The sequence below is a fragment of the Suricata suricatta genome, chromosome 9 (genome assembly GCF_006229205.1).
Source record: "Suricata suricatta isolate VVHF042 chromosome 9, meerkat_22Aug2017_6uvM2_HiC, whole genome shotgun sequence".
Taxonomy (NCBI): Eukaryota; Metazoa; Chordata; class Mammalia; order Carnivora; family Herpestidae; genus Suricata; species Suricata suricatta.
The window spans coordinates 128,675,055-128,691,325 of record NC_043708.1 but is presented as its reverse complement, the minus strand read 5'-3'; the positions used below and the strand labels follow the sequence as shown (position 1 = coordinate 128,691,325).

General features: G+C 47.2%; 1 long non-coding RNA gene across 1 annotated transcript in view; it reads left to right on the top strand.

The window, feature by feature from the left end:
• Nucleotides 1-254: 254 nt before the first annotated feature.
• The window catches only part of LOC115301715, a 19,778-nt gene continuing 3,761 nt past the window's right edge, over nucleotides 255-16,271 (top strand). The window contains exons 1-2 of the long non-coding RNA XR_003913260.1: nucleotides 255-476; nucleotides 10,963-11,042. This is a non-coding gene — a long non-coding RNA (uncharacterized LOC115301715). The remainder of the gene's footprint in view (nucleotides 477-10,962; nucleotides 11,043-16,271) is intronic.

The following is a 16,271-nucleotide window of genomic DNA, read 5'->3' as shown; positions in this document are numbered from 1 at the left end:
TGTCGTATCCCAGGCTGTTTTAGTCGCAAGACAGAGTAAAACTTGCAAAGTAGCTTAAGTAAGAAAGGAGAATGTGTTAGAAAAACAGTCTCAGGAGTCCCAAGGTCTCTCTCTCATCCTGGTGCATGTCCTCTGACATTGTGCCAGCATTGGCCGGTGTGGCAAGAGGAATATGGCAGACGTGACGGCATGTCGTTCCAATATAAAATACTGCGGCCTTTGTTTTAGGTTCTCCCTCTTTCTCTCAGATCACCCACTCCGGGGGAAAGCCAGGCCAGCAGCAGTCCTCCGGGGAGATCGTGTGAGGAACTGAGGCCTCCCACCAACAGCCACCTTGGAAGTGAATCCTCCAGCCCCGGTCAAGCCTTCAGATAAGAGCTGCCCAGCCCAGCATCCTGACGGACGCCTCACGAGAGAGACTAAACCAAAACCGCTCAGCTGAGCCTTTCTGAATTCCTGACCCTCAGCTGTGAGAGGTACAAAATGTTTTAATGTAACTGCTATGTGCCGGGGGATATTTTGTTGTGCAGTAATAGGTGCAGGAGATACAAAGTCTTACAACCCTTTCTGTCTGGTGAGGAAAAGCATATGTGTATATGCATAGGTATGGATATATGCATGTCTTTATGTATGTGCATGTATGTATCTGTTGTATGTGTATATATGTGTGCATAGTTCCTGTGCATGCCCACACGTACACATATGTATGTGTACATGCATGTGCACACACGTGTGGATGGGTCTTATGTATGCACATACCTGCATACACATGCACATATGCATGCATGCACATGTATGTATCTTTACATGTTTTGTATGTGTATGCGTTTATGCATAGGTATGTATTTGTGTATGTGTGTTTCTGGGTATGTGTATGTATGCGTGTATCTATGTACATGTCTGTGTGTGTACACGTGTATATATATATATGTTGTCTATGTGTATGCATATGTGTGTGTATGTGTTTAATAAGAAGGTGTGACCAAAGGTATCTTCAAGGTCCCTCCTGGTTCTGAAACTCCTGAATTTCATAAAAAAGTATCTGATTTTTAGTGTGAGGTTTTCTTGCCGCTCCCTTGCCCCCCTGTTCTCTTCTCCTTAATTCTGTGAACCTCCTCCCTTTCCGACCTTTGACCTTCTTCCTTTCTGATACTCTATTTCAAAGCTGCTGGGATTATCATATGCAAAAGCATCCCAGGGAAAAGCAGCTGGAATACCTAGGATAATAAAACCAGCCGGCCAGAGGTGAAGAGGTGTGTAATTGCATTCTTTGTGTCGACTCTCAAAGCCGCACGCTTCCACCATCTCACGAGCGCAGGGATTTTTCTGTTTCTCTGAAAGGCTGATGTAATACCCTCATGTTTTTCTTTCTTTTTTTTCTTCCTGGAAAAAATAAGAAGAATTCATTTTCATTGGGATTAACGAATCTTTCTTTTTCTTTTATGTTGGTAACACGAGGTCTTAGCAGATCTCTGATCTGGTGCTGAATAAAAAAATACAGCATTACAATGGAGCGCCAAGGCTGGGGGCTTGAACCCAATTTGGATTACTGTGCCCAGCGGCGGGCATTCTGTAGCTAATGGTGGGGGGGGTCTTTGGGGCCGGTCTGAGGAACAGTCCTCAGGGACCAAGTCCCACACGCCCTGCCTATTGTTTCTCCCTAATCTGAGGCCAGTCATGGGGAGGCTGAACCAGCAATCAGATGCTGGGAGCACTGGGCAGGCTTCAAGCTGTCAGCCAGGTGGATAGAAGTCACGGGGCTGTGAGCAAAAGCAGGGTTGGTGTTGAGCCAGGGGACTTAAGAAGGTTGGGGCTTTGGTTAAAGCATTTTGCCTCTCTAGTCTCAGTTTCTCTGTGTATTAAGTTGGGTCAGTCAATCATGTGTACCGAAAAGCCTCACTAACCTGGAGGTACAGAAGCGATCATGGCGATCCTGCGGGATAGAAGGAGCCAGGCTGGGGTTTCTGTGGAGGCTCCAATGGCAGCGGAAAGAACCAGTAAAGAGAAAGGGGAGGCGAGGTGGGGAGAGAACAGCTCTCTCTCTTGGAGAGCCACTATTTCTCAGATGCTCGTAGCTCCGTGTCAGAATGATTTGAGGGTTTAGCTTATGATGATTTCGGGGTGCCAGTTTAGAAATATCCCCATGGTAGTAACAGGACTTTAAGACCAGCGAATAGTTTCTACATTGTGGGCTTGTTGTAAGAATCAAAAGACAGTGGGTCTGGTACATTGAAGGCAGTGATGGTGATGCCTGCTCTTTCCTTAGTGTCCTCTTAAGGTGTTTCTACTTCCTTTATTTCCGGTTCCAATTTATTCCTTAAAATAGGAAGGAAATCTGAGCATCCTGCTTTGCTTCCCTGGCCTGACATCTTGATTCCTCCCAACAAATTACCAAACTATCGTGACCCAGAGTCAGGGGCCTCCCGACTTTGGCCCAAACTACTCTCCGGGCTCTGTGTCTCTGTCTCTCTATCTAACCACTCTGTCTGGCAAAACTAATTCTTACCGTGACCCTCATATAATAATGCTGAATATTTATGGAGGTTCCTTAAAAAATTAAAAATAGAACTACCCTACAGCCCAGCAATTGTACGACTAGGTATTTATCCAAAGGATACAAAAATGCTGATTTGAAGGGGCACATCCTCCCAATGTTTATAGTAGTGCTGTCAACGATAGCCAAATTATGAAAGAGCCCAAATGTCCATCAACTGATGAATGTATAAAGACAATGTGTGTGTGTGTGTGTGTGTGTGTGTGTGTGTGTGTGTGTGTATGCAATGGAATATTACTTGGCAATTGAAAAGAGTGAAATTTTGTCATTGGCAACAACGTGGATGGAGAACTAGAATGTATTATGCTAGGTGAGATAAATCAGAGAAAGACAAACAAAATAGATGAACATAGGGGAAGGGAAGGAATAATAAGATATAAACAGGGAGGGAGGCAAACCATAAGAGACTTTTAAATCTTTTTTTTTTTTTTTAATTTTTTTTTTGAGAGGCAGAGAGAGACAGCATGAGCTGGGAGGATCAGAGAGAGAGGGAGGTACAGAATCTGAAGCAGGCTCCAGGCCCTGAGCTAGCTGTCAGCATAGAGCCCAACGCAGGGCCCGAACCCACGAACCATGAGATCATGACCTGAGCCGAAGCCAGATGCTTAACCAACTGAGCCACCAGGTGCCCCTCCCCTAGGAGACTCTTAAATACAGAGAACTAACTGAGGGTTGCTGGCGGGGAGGCAGGTGGGGGGAAGGGGCTACCTGGGCGATGAGCAATGAGGAGGACACTTGTTGGGCTGAGCACTCGGTGTTATATGTAAGGGATGAGTCACTAAATTCTGTTCCTAAAACCATTATTACACCAAATGTTCACTCACTTGGATTTAAATTTTTAAAAAGACCTTAAAAATAATACTGAACATCTTCTTTTTCACTTCTCTGCATTTCTGTTCCCTCACCTGTTTGTCATAGTTATAATGAGAATTAAGTGAGATCATCCATGGGACATGCTCAGGCAAGGTCTGGCTCACAGTAAATGCTCTGTATATGTTAAAGGGAATCCCCAGTATCTCTGTACCTTTTTAAAAATTGTTTTAATGTTTATTTTGTTTTGAGAGAAAGAGAAAGAGAGAGAGAAAGAGAGAGAGAGAGAGAGAGAGAGAAGTGTGCGCGTGTGCCTGGGCAGTAAGTGAGCAGGGGAAGGGCAGAAAGAGAGGGAGACACAGAATCCGAAGACAGGCTCCAGGCTCTGAGCTGTCAGCACAGAGCCCGATATGGGACTTGAACCCACGAACTGTGAGATCATGACCTGAGCCACAGTCAGATGCTGGACCGACTGAGCCCCATAGGCTCCCCTCTGCACCTTTGTTTTGTTTTTTTTTTTAAAGAGATCTATCCCTGAATTCTGTCTTTATTGGTCAATAGATGCAAGTGTATTTTCTCTAAATGGAGGGAGATAGACAGTAGCTGCACAGATCTACTTCATTTCATTCTGAAATCCTGGGAAATACAGGTCCATTTCATCAAAGTTTATTTTGTGTCTTTTTTAAAAAAGAAAGTTTATTTACTTATTTATTTATTTAGGTAGACCAAGCATGAGTGGGGAAGGGGCAGAGAGAGAGAGAGAGAGAATCCCAACCAGGCTCCTTGCTATCCGCAGAGTCTGACATGGGGCTTGATCCCAGGAACTGCATGATCATGACCTGAGCCGAGATCAGGAGTCTGATGGATAATCGATGGAGCCACCCAGCTGCCCTACTTTTGTGTCTTCTCCACTGCTCAGCGCTCTGCAGGAATGAGTGAACTGGCTAGAAGTTAAATGTGAACGCTCAAAAGGCCTCCTGGAGGGGACAATGGCTTCTGTTCACCTTTTAAGACTGAACACGTGTTTCTTCCCCAACAGCGTTGTCCCCAATTGTCCTCCTTGCTTATACGGCTCCTAGTTAGAACGAGTGAGAATTTAATGGCTGCCTACCCGTTTCATGGTATTTTCTCCTTCCCAGCTGTACTTCCAGCTTCCAGAAGGTCAAATATCTTCTGCATCTGGAACCTGTCCAGCATTCGCCTTTTGCTTTATCCAGGATAGGCTTCATGCTTGATCGCAACTCTCTGGCAGCCTCCGTGCATAGTGCGGCATATAGGAGAAATTACTGCTAAGTGTATAGAGGACGTTTTCATACCATGGGATTAATCCTTTGCATGAGGGGGTCTGGATAAATTTCTGATGTCATTCTGATGTCTGGGTTCTAGTTGTGGATGCTTCCATTGTTCTTATAGGAGAAATTAATCCTGGGTGCAATGAAAACAAGCAGAAGAATTTTAAAATTAAGTATTTTGTGGGGCACCTGAGAGGCTCAGTCAGTCAAGCTTCCACCTTCGGCCCAGGTCATGGTCTCATGAGTTCAAGCCCTGCATAGGGCTCTCTGCTCTCTGCATGGAACCCAACTCAGATCTGCTTGGTGCACTCTCTCTCTGCCCCTTCCCTGCTCACAAGCTTTCTCTCTGTCTCTCAAAAATAATAAATAAAGCTTTTTTTAGATTATTTTGTTTATATGGTTACTGTAAATCAGGCCCCAGATACCTATGTTTGTAATTTGATTTTTATTTCTTGCAGAAATATCGGAGCAATGTTAAAATGGAGATTAAAGTCAAAAATATACAATGCTGCTACTCTAAACAAATCAAGAGTTTGCGGTTTTCCATGGCTCACTCCAGTTCCCTTTAGTGGGCATACATGTGATTTTCTCATAGTTAGAGCCATAACAGAGCTAGGAATGGTAATTCTAATAAAAGCTAAAGCCATCATTTATGGGTATTGAATATTTGCCAGGCAGAAACGGCCCATGAGTATTTTCAAATTTTGGGTCCTCACACCATGCCTATGAGTTAGGTATGTTCTTATCCCATTTTAAAGATGTGAACACAGCGTTAGGGAGGGTGATGTGCTCCAAGCCCATGTGTAGGGAGCGGTGGAACTTCAGCACAGAGCCCGACATGGGGCTCGAACCCATGGACCATGAGATCATGACCTGAACCGAAGTCGGCTGCTTAACCGACTGAGCCACCCAGGCACCCCGAAAATTTCTAGTTTTGAGATGCAAGCCACAGGAGCACCTGCACAGTGAAGTCTGGTGACCCCCCTTCTCTAGGCTCCCTTGAATAAGGCTCAGAGGGGAAGATCCCCAACTGGAGCAAGTAAGTGGGAAAAGGCACTGTTTGTAAAGCTCAAAGCAAACCCTTCACCCTTTTTACAGCCGAAATCCCAGTATCCATGACAACTGGCCAGAGTGAGGAAAATGGCTGTCTCCTCCCCATTTCATTGTTTACCTTGCCGTTCCTCCGGCAACTGAAGATCCCGGCCGGCCAGATTCACGGGCGCATTCTTGTTTCTCAGTCCCCCCTTTACTGCGGGCCTCATCAGTGCCAACTTTGCTTTGTCCTTCGCTGGAGAAGTCTGTGAGAACCAGGATGGGCAAAGTGTCAGGCTCTTGGTGCTGTTGAAAATCCTTTGAGATGGGAGAAGTCTCTGGAACAAAGGGGCTGGAGAACAAAAAAGCCCTGAACAGCTTGGCTCCTGCCTCTTGGGGTCTTTATCATTTGAAACCCTGGGATTTGAGAGTGTCTGACTTGGCCTTTCCCAGGGATGGTTTGGCAAGGATACACAGGGAGTTGGGGCTAAAAAACTGGTCGGAGAGCACAGAGGACTTCTTAGGTGGACAAAGCCTTGTTGATTTAGATGGTGGTCTTTCTCTGCTTCCCTTCTCTCCCTCTCTTTCTCTCTCCCTCCCCCCTTCCCTTCCTCTCTTGCATATGCTTCTGGTTAATGCTCTTCTGCTGGAAAGAATTCTATACAACAAGGTAGAGCTTCACAATCTTGGAGCGACCAGTGCCTTCCAATAATTTGCTTTCAGGAAATAATCCTATATTTGTACAAAGAATCCTTGGTGATTCCTTGCAATGTTGCTGCATTCATGAAACAATGGGAAAAATCCACACGGGCAGAAATAAAATTGGTCAAATGCAGTATGGCTTATTTTTACTTTAGCAAAAGGATTGATTTTTATTTATTCATTCGAAGGCTGGATATTCACTCTGTGCTGCTAACTGGAGATTTGTGGGGGTCAAAAAAGATATGGTCCCTGTCCTAATGGGACGCTAAAAGATATAGTCAGAGAATGCAGAAAGAAACGCAAATCACAAATCTTGACAAGTGCCATATGGAAAATGATGGGAGGGTGTATAAAATACACTGTATCTCAGCCAGAGATGAGGAAAGATTTCTTAAGTTTTTTAAAAATGTTTATTCATTTTTGAGAGAGAGAGAGAGAGACAGAGCAAGAGCGGGGGAGGGGCAAAGACAGAAAGGGAGACACAGAATCTGAAACAGGCAGAGCCCGAAGTGGGGCTCGAATTTGAGAATGGTGAGATCATGATCTGAGCCAAAGTCAGACATGCTTAACTGACTGAGCCACCCAGGCTCCCCAGGAAAGATTTCTTTAGAAGCCAATGATCTCTGAACTGTAAGTTGAATGATGAGCTAGAGAAACATGGTGGATGGACAGAGGGATGGCCTTGCCTATTGTGAGCCCCAGTTCCAGAAAGAGCATGACTTGTCCAGAAAGCCAAGAGGGAGAGGGCGCCAGAATGGAGAGAGGGAGGCCAGGGAGGGCTGTGCAGGGCAAGAGAGGAAGCAAGGCCAGAGTCTAGAGGCTTTGCCTTCTGGATTATGGTAGGAATTTGCTTTCTATCCTAAGAGCAATGGGCAGTTTCAGTGTGGCCAAGAGTGAGAAGGCAAGGGGCAGCCAGGGCTGCGTGAGAAAGTTAGATTTGAAAAAAAAAATCACTGTGGCTACAGCATGGAGCCAAGTATACCAGAGGCCCAGGAGGTGTGCAGAGGTCAGATAGGGCACCGTTAGTCCCTGAGAGATGAGGGGCATTTGGACCCGGGGTGGTGGATTGGAGATATTTGGGAGCAAAAGTGATGGGACATAGTGATGGGTTGGAAACTGCCATGGGAGGGGCCAGTCCAAGAGGGAACGAAGGGGCAAGGACGATGTGTTGGTTTCTGATGGCTGCTGTAACAGCAGACCACAAACTGGGTGGCTGAAACAATAGACGTGTCTTGTCTCACAATTCTGGAGGCTAGAGCTCCAAAATCAAAGTCTCAGCCAAGTTGGCTCCTGGGGAGATCTTTGAAGGAGAACCCTTCTGGGTGTCTCCTCTAGCTTCTGGTGACTTGCCACTAATCGTAGGCACTCCCTGCTTGTAGAAGCATCACCTGGATGCTGCCTTCATGTTGCTGTGGCCCTCTCCCTGTGTGCATGTGTCTCCGTGCCCAAATCTCCCCTTTTCAAAATGATGGTCACTGGGCGGCTCAGTTGGTAGAGTGTCTGACTCTTGATTTCAGCTCAGGTTATGAGCCTAGTGACATGGGATCGAGCTCTGTGTTGGGCTCTATGTTGAGCGTGGAGCCTACTTAAGATTTTCTCTCTCTCTGCCTCCCTGTGGCCCTCTCTCTTACTTGTGTGCATGCTCTCTCTCTCTCTCTCTAAAACAACAAAAAAATTAAAAATAAACAAAATGATGGTCATATTGGATTAAGGGCCCACCTAGTTTGGCCTATTCCAGTATGCCCTCATCTGATAATTGTATCTTGATGACCCTGCTCCCAAATGTGATCCCTTTCTGCGATATTGTGGGTTATGTGTCAACATGTCCTTTTTGAGGGGGACACAATTCAACCCATAACAGACTACTTCTGAGCTTCTGACCATTCCCCTGGGTGGATGGAGGTGCTAGTCCATGAGAGTAGAGACCCTGGATAAAAACCACATTTCAGGGAGAAGATGAGTTCAGTCTTGGATCTTTTGAGCTTGGGGTCCCTCAACTCATTCATTTATCCTCAAGTGTTTACTCAGTGGCACCACGTGGCAGGCACTGTGCTAAGTGTTGTGGACGTGGCTCTGAGAGCCAGCCAAACTCCTGCCCTTGAGGAGAGCTCAGAACCCAGTGGGGCTAGACCTCAAGCACACAAACAGGTATGAAGTTGCAGGTATAGCATGGATTATGAGTGAAAAGCCATCTGAGAGCCAACAACAAAGAGATCTGGCCTAGTAAGAGAGATTAAGAAAGGAGTTCTTGAGAAAGAGATACTTCAAGAGGAGTAACTAGAAAAAAGGAGAACAAGAATATTCTAGATGGGGAGAACAAGTGAGCCAGAGCAGAAAGAACAGGAAGAATGGAAATGTCAAGCACGGCAGGGAAGCAGAGAGATGAAGCACTGTCGTGTTGGGTGAGCACCCTCCAGGCTTTGCAGGGCCATGGAAATCAACCTGAAGACCTCTATTTATCCAAAGAGCCTGGGGAGCCATTGAGGTTGGGGCCAGGGAGCAGCACGATTTAGCCTACGAAAAGGACCTTGCAGCCTGCAGTTTGGAGAATGGCTTGAAGGAGGGTGTAGTGGGTAAGGGCAGATCAGTTAGGCTTGGGAAGTGTCCCTCGTGAGAGACAGGGAGGTGGTGGTGATAGAGATTGACCTGAGTAGACATATTCAGGAAATCTCTGGAGAAGAAATGTGAATGGACTCAGTAATCAGCCGGATGTGTGAGAGGGAGAGAGACAGGCATTGAGGCTGACTCTTGGGTCTCCAGCATCTACAAAGGCCTGTCAGAGAACACTGCAGGAGCACCAGGCTTGGGGACAGGTCGTGGGCTTGTTTTGGGAATGATGGCTTTGAAATGCGTTGGAGCCTTTCCGGAGAAGAGGCTGGAAGCCTGCTGGATGTTCCCCACCTGGAGGTCAGGGGAGATCTTGGCCAGCTGGGGGAAGCTGGAAGCCAGAGCGAAATCGGGCTGGTCAAGGTGAGCTAGTGAAAGATTGCCTTCTCTATCACAGCAAAGGAGACAGACGTGTGTCTGCAGGTCTGAAAACGGGAAGATCGGGGAGTTTCTTCTTTCTGATCATTTCTATGTTTTTCTGAGAAGGAAGAGGTGAGGTTACCTGCTTCAAGCGAGAAGGGAGGAGGCAGAATGGGAAGCGGGCGGGGGATTGGCCCAGAAGATTTGGAAATAAGGAGAGCAGTGATATGGGGAAAAGTCTGCAATATATTATATGCAAAACAGAAATTAGAAAATAGAGCATATGTGTGACTTCAATTTGGGGCAGAAGAGGTAAAACGATAACACATACACACACTTTCTGATTAGTTCGATGATCAGCCATTTAGAATTCTTTTTAAAAACTAAAAAAATTTTTTTATTTCATTTTTGCACATCTTTCTTTTTTGGTTTTCTTTTTCTGTAGTTTATTTGTTTTTTATTCACTTTGTGCCTGTCTGTACTTCCCAAACGTACTGAAATAAATGTGCGTTGCTTCTGCAATCAAAAAAAGGACTATTGTTGTAAAGGTTATATGACTTTTATCCTTCGTTCTTTTCCTTAAGAGGACACTTGGAGTGAGAAACTTGAAATTTTAACTGGTAAACCTTTTGCAAGCTTAAAGCAATGGAACACCGTAGTATTATTGACAAGAAAGGTGCACAGCTCACGGTGGAGTGGTAGAGGCCATGTTACTTCTAAAGAGGCATCTTTGTTACCTGGAGTTACACCTTCTCTGCCTCTTGGTTCATGGCCGTGAAATCTTTGCTTCCTGGTGCTGATCTCGCCAAGGGCAAGAAAGCAGAGCGGCCCAAGTCGTGAGCCGGCTCGGAGGGCTAAATTCCAAGCACACAGCAGTGGCATCTAATAATTCTGATGGCTTTCATCGGTAAGATGATTCTTTCAGAATTGTCCAGGGTCCAACACATTATGCAATTTTATGATATTCATTCAAGAATAGTAAGTTATTTTTAAAAATGTTTTTAGTTGTTTTTATTTTATTTTTGAGAAAGAGAGAGAGAGAGGGGTGGGGGAGCAGGGGATGGGCAGAAAGAGGGAGACACAGAATCAGAAGCGGTTCCAGGCTCTGAGCGTCAGCACAGAGCCTGACAGGGGGTTCGAACCCACGAACTGTGAGATCACAACCTGAGCCGAGGTTGGACACTTAATGGACTGACCCTTCCAGGTGCCTCAAGAATAGTAAGTTATTAAGTGTTATAAATACATTTTTTTTGGTTTTTTGTTTTGATACCTTGACGTCTTTGCAAATGAGTAAATCACAGATGAGAAAAAAATCCTTTGTTGTAGCTTGGCCCGATAGCTGTCTGAGGGTTATCCTGGCAGCAATAGCAAAGAACTCCCTAAATTTTAGTCCCATTTATATTATTTAAAGCAATCTGGGGAAGTTTAGTAACTTGCAAGTTACACCACGGAGAAATCAAAGGGCCAGCATTTACAGTCTGGAAACACTTGTTTTTCTCCTCTTTTCTTGTTACCCTCTAACATGCTAAGATGTCTCTGAAATGTTATTTCCTTCCCTCTTTCTCATATACCTGGGAGGGTAACCGGTATGTATTCTTGCTGCAGTGTGCACCTGACCGAGGACGTGGAGACAGCGGCTACGTGAGATGCTGTCCATCAGATACCACGTTACAGATGTCTGTAAGGTCAGTCTGGTCCTAAGCAATGACTGTGAAATCACAGGTTAGCTGGGCTATGCGTCCCTAATATGCATTACAATAAATACATAAACAGCCATAAAACACATTTCCATTTGTACCACCCTAAATCACTGCGTGTGTGACATGCAACGGGGAAGTGAGGCATTAAATCTAGACCCTGGGCAGTGTGTACACAGACGGCACCCCGGTACCCTCCTTGGGGCACAGCATACAGGCTTGTTTCCGGCACAGGCGGCTTCTCTCAAAGAAGACACATGGTGAATGTCACAGAGGTCCCCCAGAGTGACACACAGTGACCAGGGAGCCCAGTCAGAGGGGACTGTCTAACTTTGCCTCCCTGGGCTGCCCCGGCCAGGAGGCAGAGGTGGGGAGAAGGGAAGATCAACTCTTTTTTTAAAAAAAATTAATTTATTTTCTATTCATTTTTAATTTAAACATTTTTAAATTTTTTAATTTTAATTTAAATTATTTATTTTATTTATTTGAGAACGACAGAGAAAGTGTGAGCAAGGGAGGGGCAGAGAGAGAGGGACAACCTCAAGCAGGCGCTGTGCTGTCAGCACAGAGCCCGATGTGGGGCTCGAACCCACGAGCTGTCAGGTCACAACATGAGCTGAAACCAAGAGTTGGAAGCTTAACAGACTGAGCCACCGAGGCGCCCCGAAGCCAACTTTTTGAAGATGTTGTGGGAAATCCTCAGGGAATATGTTCTGTCAGTATAGCCCTTGGAGAAAAGCGTCCCGGTGAGGTAAAGCTTAGCATCTGACTGAATCCCTCTATTTGGCACATAAAGGGTTACAGACACCCAGGCCTGACTCTGACCGAGCCTGGGACAGATCTGCTCTGCTACAGTTTTGTCACGTTGTAGCCTTGTGCCCTTGGCTACAGATTTCTGTAACCCCAATTTCCTAACATGTCAGCCGGGGCTAACCAACCCCCATGGGCGTGATTCTGTTTCCAGAACTCCTGCCTCTGGACCCAATAGTTAGTTGAAATTAATGAAGAGTGAGGATGAGTCCTATTATTCCACCAACTTGTGCTTTGATTCAACATTTTCTTACCAAGTTACAAAAAAAGTAAAATCTTGTGACTTTGGCAAGCTTGTAACTGGCTGGGCTCCCATTTTAGAGCATTCCCGTTTACTGGACACTTACCTAATTTCAGAGTTCTTTCCCTTAAGTGATCTCCTAAGCCCTAACACATTTGTCATAGGATGAACTTTTCTGTCACTTACATCTCTCCCAGCTCCAGAGTAACTGACATGTCCCCACCCTGCCCAGTGGCATCTCTGCACACACCATGCTTATCCAGGGTCCCCTAAACCCGATGCACACCAAGCCTGTCCTTCCTCCTGTTTCCAAGCGGAAATACCAAGGGGGGCAGGAAAAGTGTTGACATGAGGGAAGGGACCACTTGTTAGGGAAGTCCTAAGAGAATTCAGTGGCCCAGTGGGAGAAAGAAGTGTTCCTGTCTGTCACCCCAGCAAGACCGATGGCATCGGATTTACTCCCTGCCCAACCCTGGAGTCTCACTAGTGGCTGACATCTTGGGGGAATGATGGAAAGTTCCTTTCTTACAGAGTCACATGAGCAGAGAAAGCCTTCAACAGTACGGATGCACTAAACTACTCTAATTTCTTCCCAAACATAATAGATGGGTGAAATACAATTACTTGCCTGCATTTAATTTTGTATCTAACTGAACTAGAGTCTTTGTAATTAAAGTCACTTTAAAGGGATCCAATAAATTATGAAACGTTATGGCCAGTGGAGCAGTTTTGTGACCGTTGGTAACTAGAACTGCTTAACCAGGAGCTGGGCTCCTACGGGAGGATGTGAGACTGAACAAAAAAATCTACCTTTGTGTAAGGCAGGCATTTCTTTGGCCCATGTGGCTCAGAAAACCCAGTGGATGGAATGCGGAACTCGTGTTTGAGGCTCCCTGAGTCCCAACAGGAGATGAAGTTGGCCAAGGAACTGGCCTCAGCACTTACATGGGGTGAATTCGCCTCTCCTCATAAGGAAGTGCGATCACCCATTTTACAGATGAGGAAACTGAGCCACATGGAGTCAGGATTGGACCCAGGCAGCCTGGCTCCGTGCACTGAAGGACCATAGTCTTTGCCCTTCGGTATCTAGTAGCTGGAAGACAGGCAGCTTACAGAGGAAAAAGGTCAGGTCCGAATCAGTACATAAAGCTCATTCAAGTGCACTGGCCATGGGGTCTTGAATGGTCCCCTGTGAACAGAGGGGCCCAGGCAACTGGGCTACAGACAGTGATGCCCAGTACCTTCACAGAGTCAATTCTTGATGGATGTGAATTGAAATCAAGCCTAATTACATGAGCCTGCTGGCCCGGTCTCCACAGTTCACCCAAACTGTTCTTATTTCTTTGATTCTCTTCAACATGGGAGAAACCGCGGAAAATGTGTTTTCCTTAAAAAAGATTTTTCACCTTGCTGGTGAATAATCAGTGGGAACCCCGAGATGCTTGGCTCAGGAGGCTGGAGCCGGGTGAGCACCATGGCCAGTCTTTAAAGCTCACTGAAGGGGCCCCCTCCCCTCCAGTACCCCTCCCATCCCAGCCACCCTTTAGCTGCCCCCCTGGGGTGAAGCATGAATATTTTCACAGTGAGGTGTAGGTCTATCTGTGGCACTGTCCACAAAATACATAGAATTCCAGAGAGCAAACAGCCTGCCCAGAGTGTCCCCAGCATTGGCCACAGGTATGCCAGCAGGACGTCAGGGTGGGGGCTGGGCTTGCAGGCCTGCAGGATGGGGGTGGGGCGCTGCTAGCCAGGGAACTTACTATCATGTGTTTTTGCAGGGTCTCCCCTCCCTGCTCTCCCCACTGAGGTTCAAGTGCAGTCAGACAGGGCAGCCAGAACCTGGGAGGGGCCACCTCTCCCTGTGCTTTGTGCAGCAAGCTGCATTCCTGGTCGCTTTCACCATGCTGACCCATTCTGAGGGTGCTCTGCCCATGAGTGCGGGGACTATGTCCGACTCTGTCCGCCTGGGTCCCAGGGAGAGAGGTGGGCACCTTGGAGAGCTAACAGCCTTCCCCGCAGAGGATTTCTTACCCTCGTGTTGAAATTGCTCGCCCTGGGGCGTCTGGGTGGCTCAGTCAGTTAAGCCTCCAACTTCGGCTCAGGTCAGATCTCACGTTCATGGGTTCGAGCCCTGCATCAGGCTCTGTGCTGACAGCTAGCTCAGAGCCTGGAGCCTGCTTTCAGTTCTGTGTCTCCTCTCTCTGCCCCTTCCCTCTCATGCTCTGACTCTCTCTGTATCAAAAATAAATAAAACATTAAAAAAATTTTTTTTTAAAAGAAATTGCTCGCCCTTACTGGTCACTGCTCTCAGAAATGCCTTCTTCAAAGAGCCAGCTTGTTTGTGAGCTGGGCGTAGACTCTGAGCCCAGTCGGCACAGACTACATAGATGTGTCGGGGCTGCAGCCTGGGCACCCTGGGGACCCAAGTCACACCAGTTCCACCAGTTCTAACACCTGCAGGCTTGTAGCTTGGGGCCATTGGGCAGATTGGCAGAAAGGAGGTAGACAACTTTTCCATGTTGGTCAGCGCTCCCAGAGTCAAATATCTGCTTACTCCTTACCTGGCTTAACCTTGGTCAGTGGCTGCCCATGGCCTGTAGGACAAAGCTCAGGCTACCGCTGTGGCCTCTCTGTGCTCTGGCCCTATAGAGCCCTCTTCTCCGGAGCTCACTTCTTTCCTTGCACCCCTGGTTCCGGCTGTCCTGAGTGACGCGCTGCTCTGCGTCCGTGATCTAGGCGGTCCTGGGCTCTACACGTGAGCCTCCTCGGCACGGAGGCCTTTCCCTGGTTTTCTTCTTCCCATTCACATGCCCTCACCCTCAAGGCTGGCTCAGCTGTCCCTCCACCTGGGAGTCCGTCCCTGACCTTGCAGGTTGGATCTGCCCACTCTGCTTCCACTGTTTCCGGACTCGTGGAGGATGAGAGGCCCTAGAAAGTAGCATGAAGACATCAGAACAGATCAGGGTTCAAATCTAAGCTCATGTCATCTGAGGTATGTTAGTAATTTCTCTGGAACTTAGTCCCATCACGTGTAAAATGAGGATATGAAAAGTACCTGTCGTGGGGGGCTGTTTGAGGAGTAGGTGAGCTGAAGCACACCTAGTGCTGTAATCGGTTGAACTGTGACCCCCCCCCTCAAAGATACGTAATTGATTAAGGATCGCAAGATGAGATCACCTTGGATTTAGATTGGACCGTAAATCTGACAGCAGGTCGCTTGTAGGAGAAAGGCAGAAGGAGGGAAGGTCATGTGAGGCCGGAGGCGGAGGTTCGCGTGATGTGGCCACAGGAGTGATGGTCCCATGCCTGGGACCACCAGAGGCCAGGAGAGGCCAGACGAAAGATCCTTCCTAGACCTTCGGAAGGAGCAGGGCCCTGCTGACATCCTGATGTTGGACTTGGGGCCTCCAGACGTGCCAGGGCTTGAATTTCTGTTGTCTCAAGCCACGAGGTGTGTGGCCACCTGTTACAGGAGCCCCAGGAGCAGACAGCCCTTCACACGCTAAATGGCACAAAGCAATGGCCTGCTTTTAGTGAGTGCTGTTTTTAGGACCAGGGGAGGGGGAGGGGCCCGGTGTGAAAGGCGTCAGGAGACAGAATCAGTAAGTGTATTCGTTTGCCAAAGTTGGCTCCTTCTGAGGAAGAACGTTCTTGGGTCTTTCTCCTGGCTTCTGGTGACTTAACAGGGGTCTTTGCTGCTCCCCCGGGGAGTCACTCTGTGGTCTCTGCATTCATCTTTACGTGCTGTTCTCCCCGATGGTGCATCTGTGTCCAAATACGAGGACCCTGGTCCCACTGGATGGGGGCCCTCCTGGCCCAGCATGACCACATCCGAACCAATTACACCTGCAACAATCCTATTTCCAGATGAGGTCACGTACTCGGGCACTCGGCTTAGGACTTCTACTCATCCCAGCAGACATACATGTTCTTTCGTGAACTGTGTCACGTACAAGGACTCGGACTTCCGGAATTTTGGTCTCTCCATTTTATTTATTATTTTTTTAATGTTTTTTAAATTTTTTTTTATTTTTGAGAGACAGAGAGAGACAGCGCGAGCAGGGGAGGGTCAGAGAGAGAGGGAGACACAGAATCCGAAGCAGGCTCCAGGCTCTGAGCTGTCTGTCAGCACAGAGCCCGACGCGGGGCTCGAACCCACAAACCAT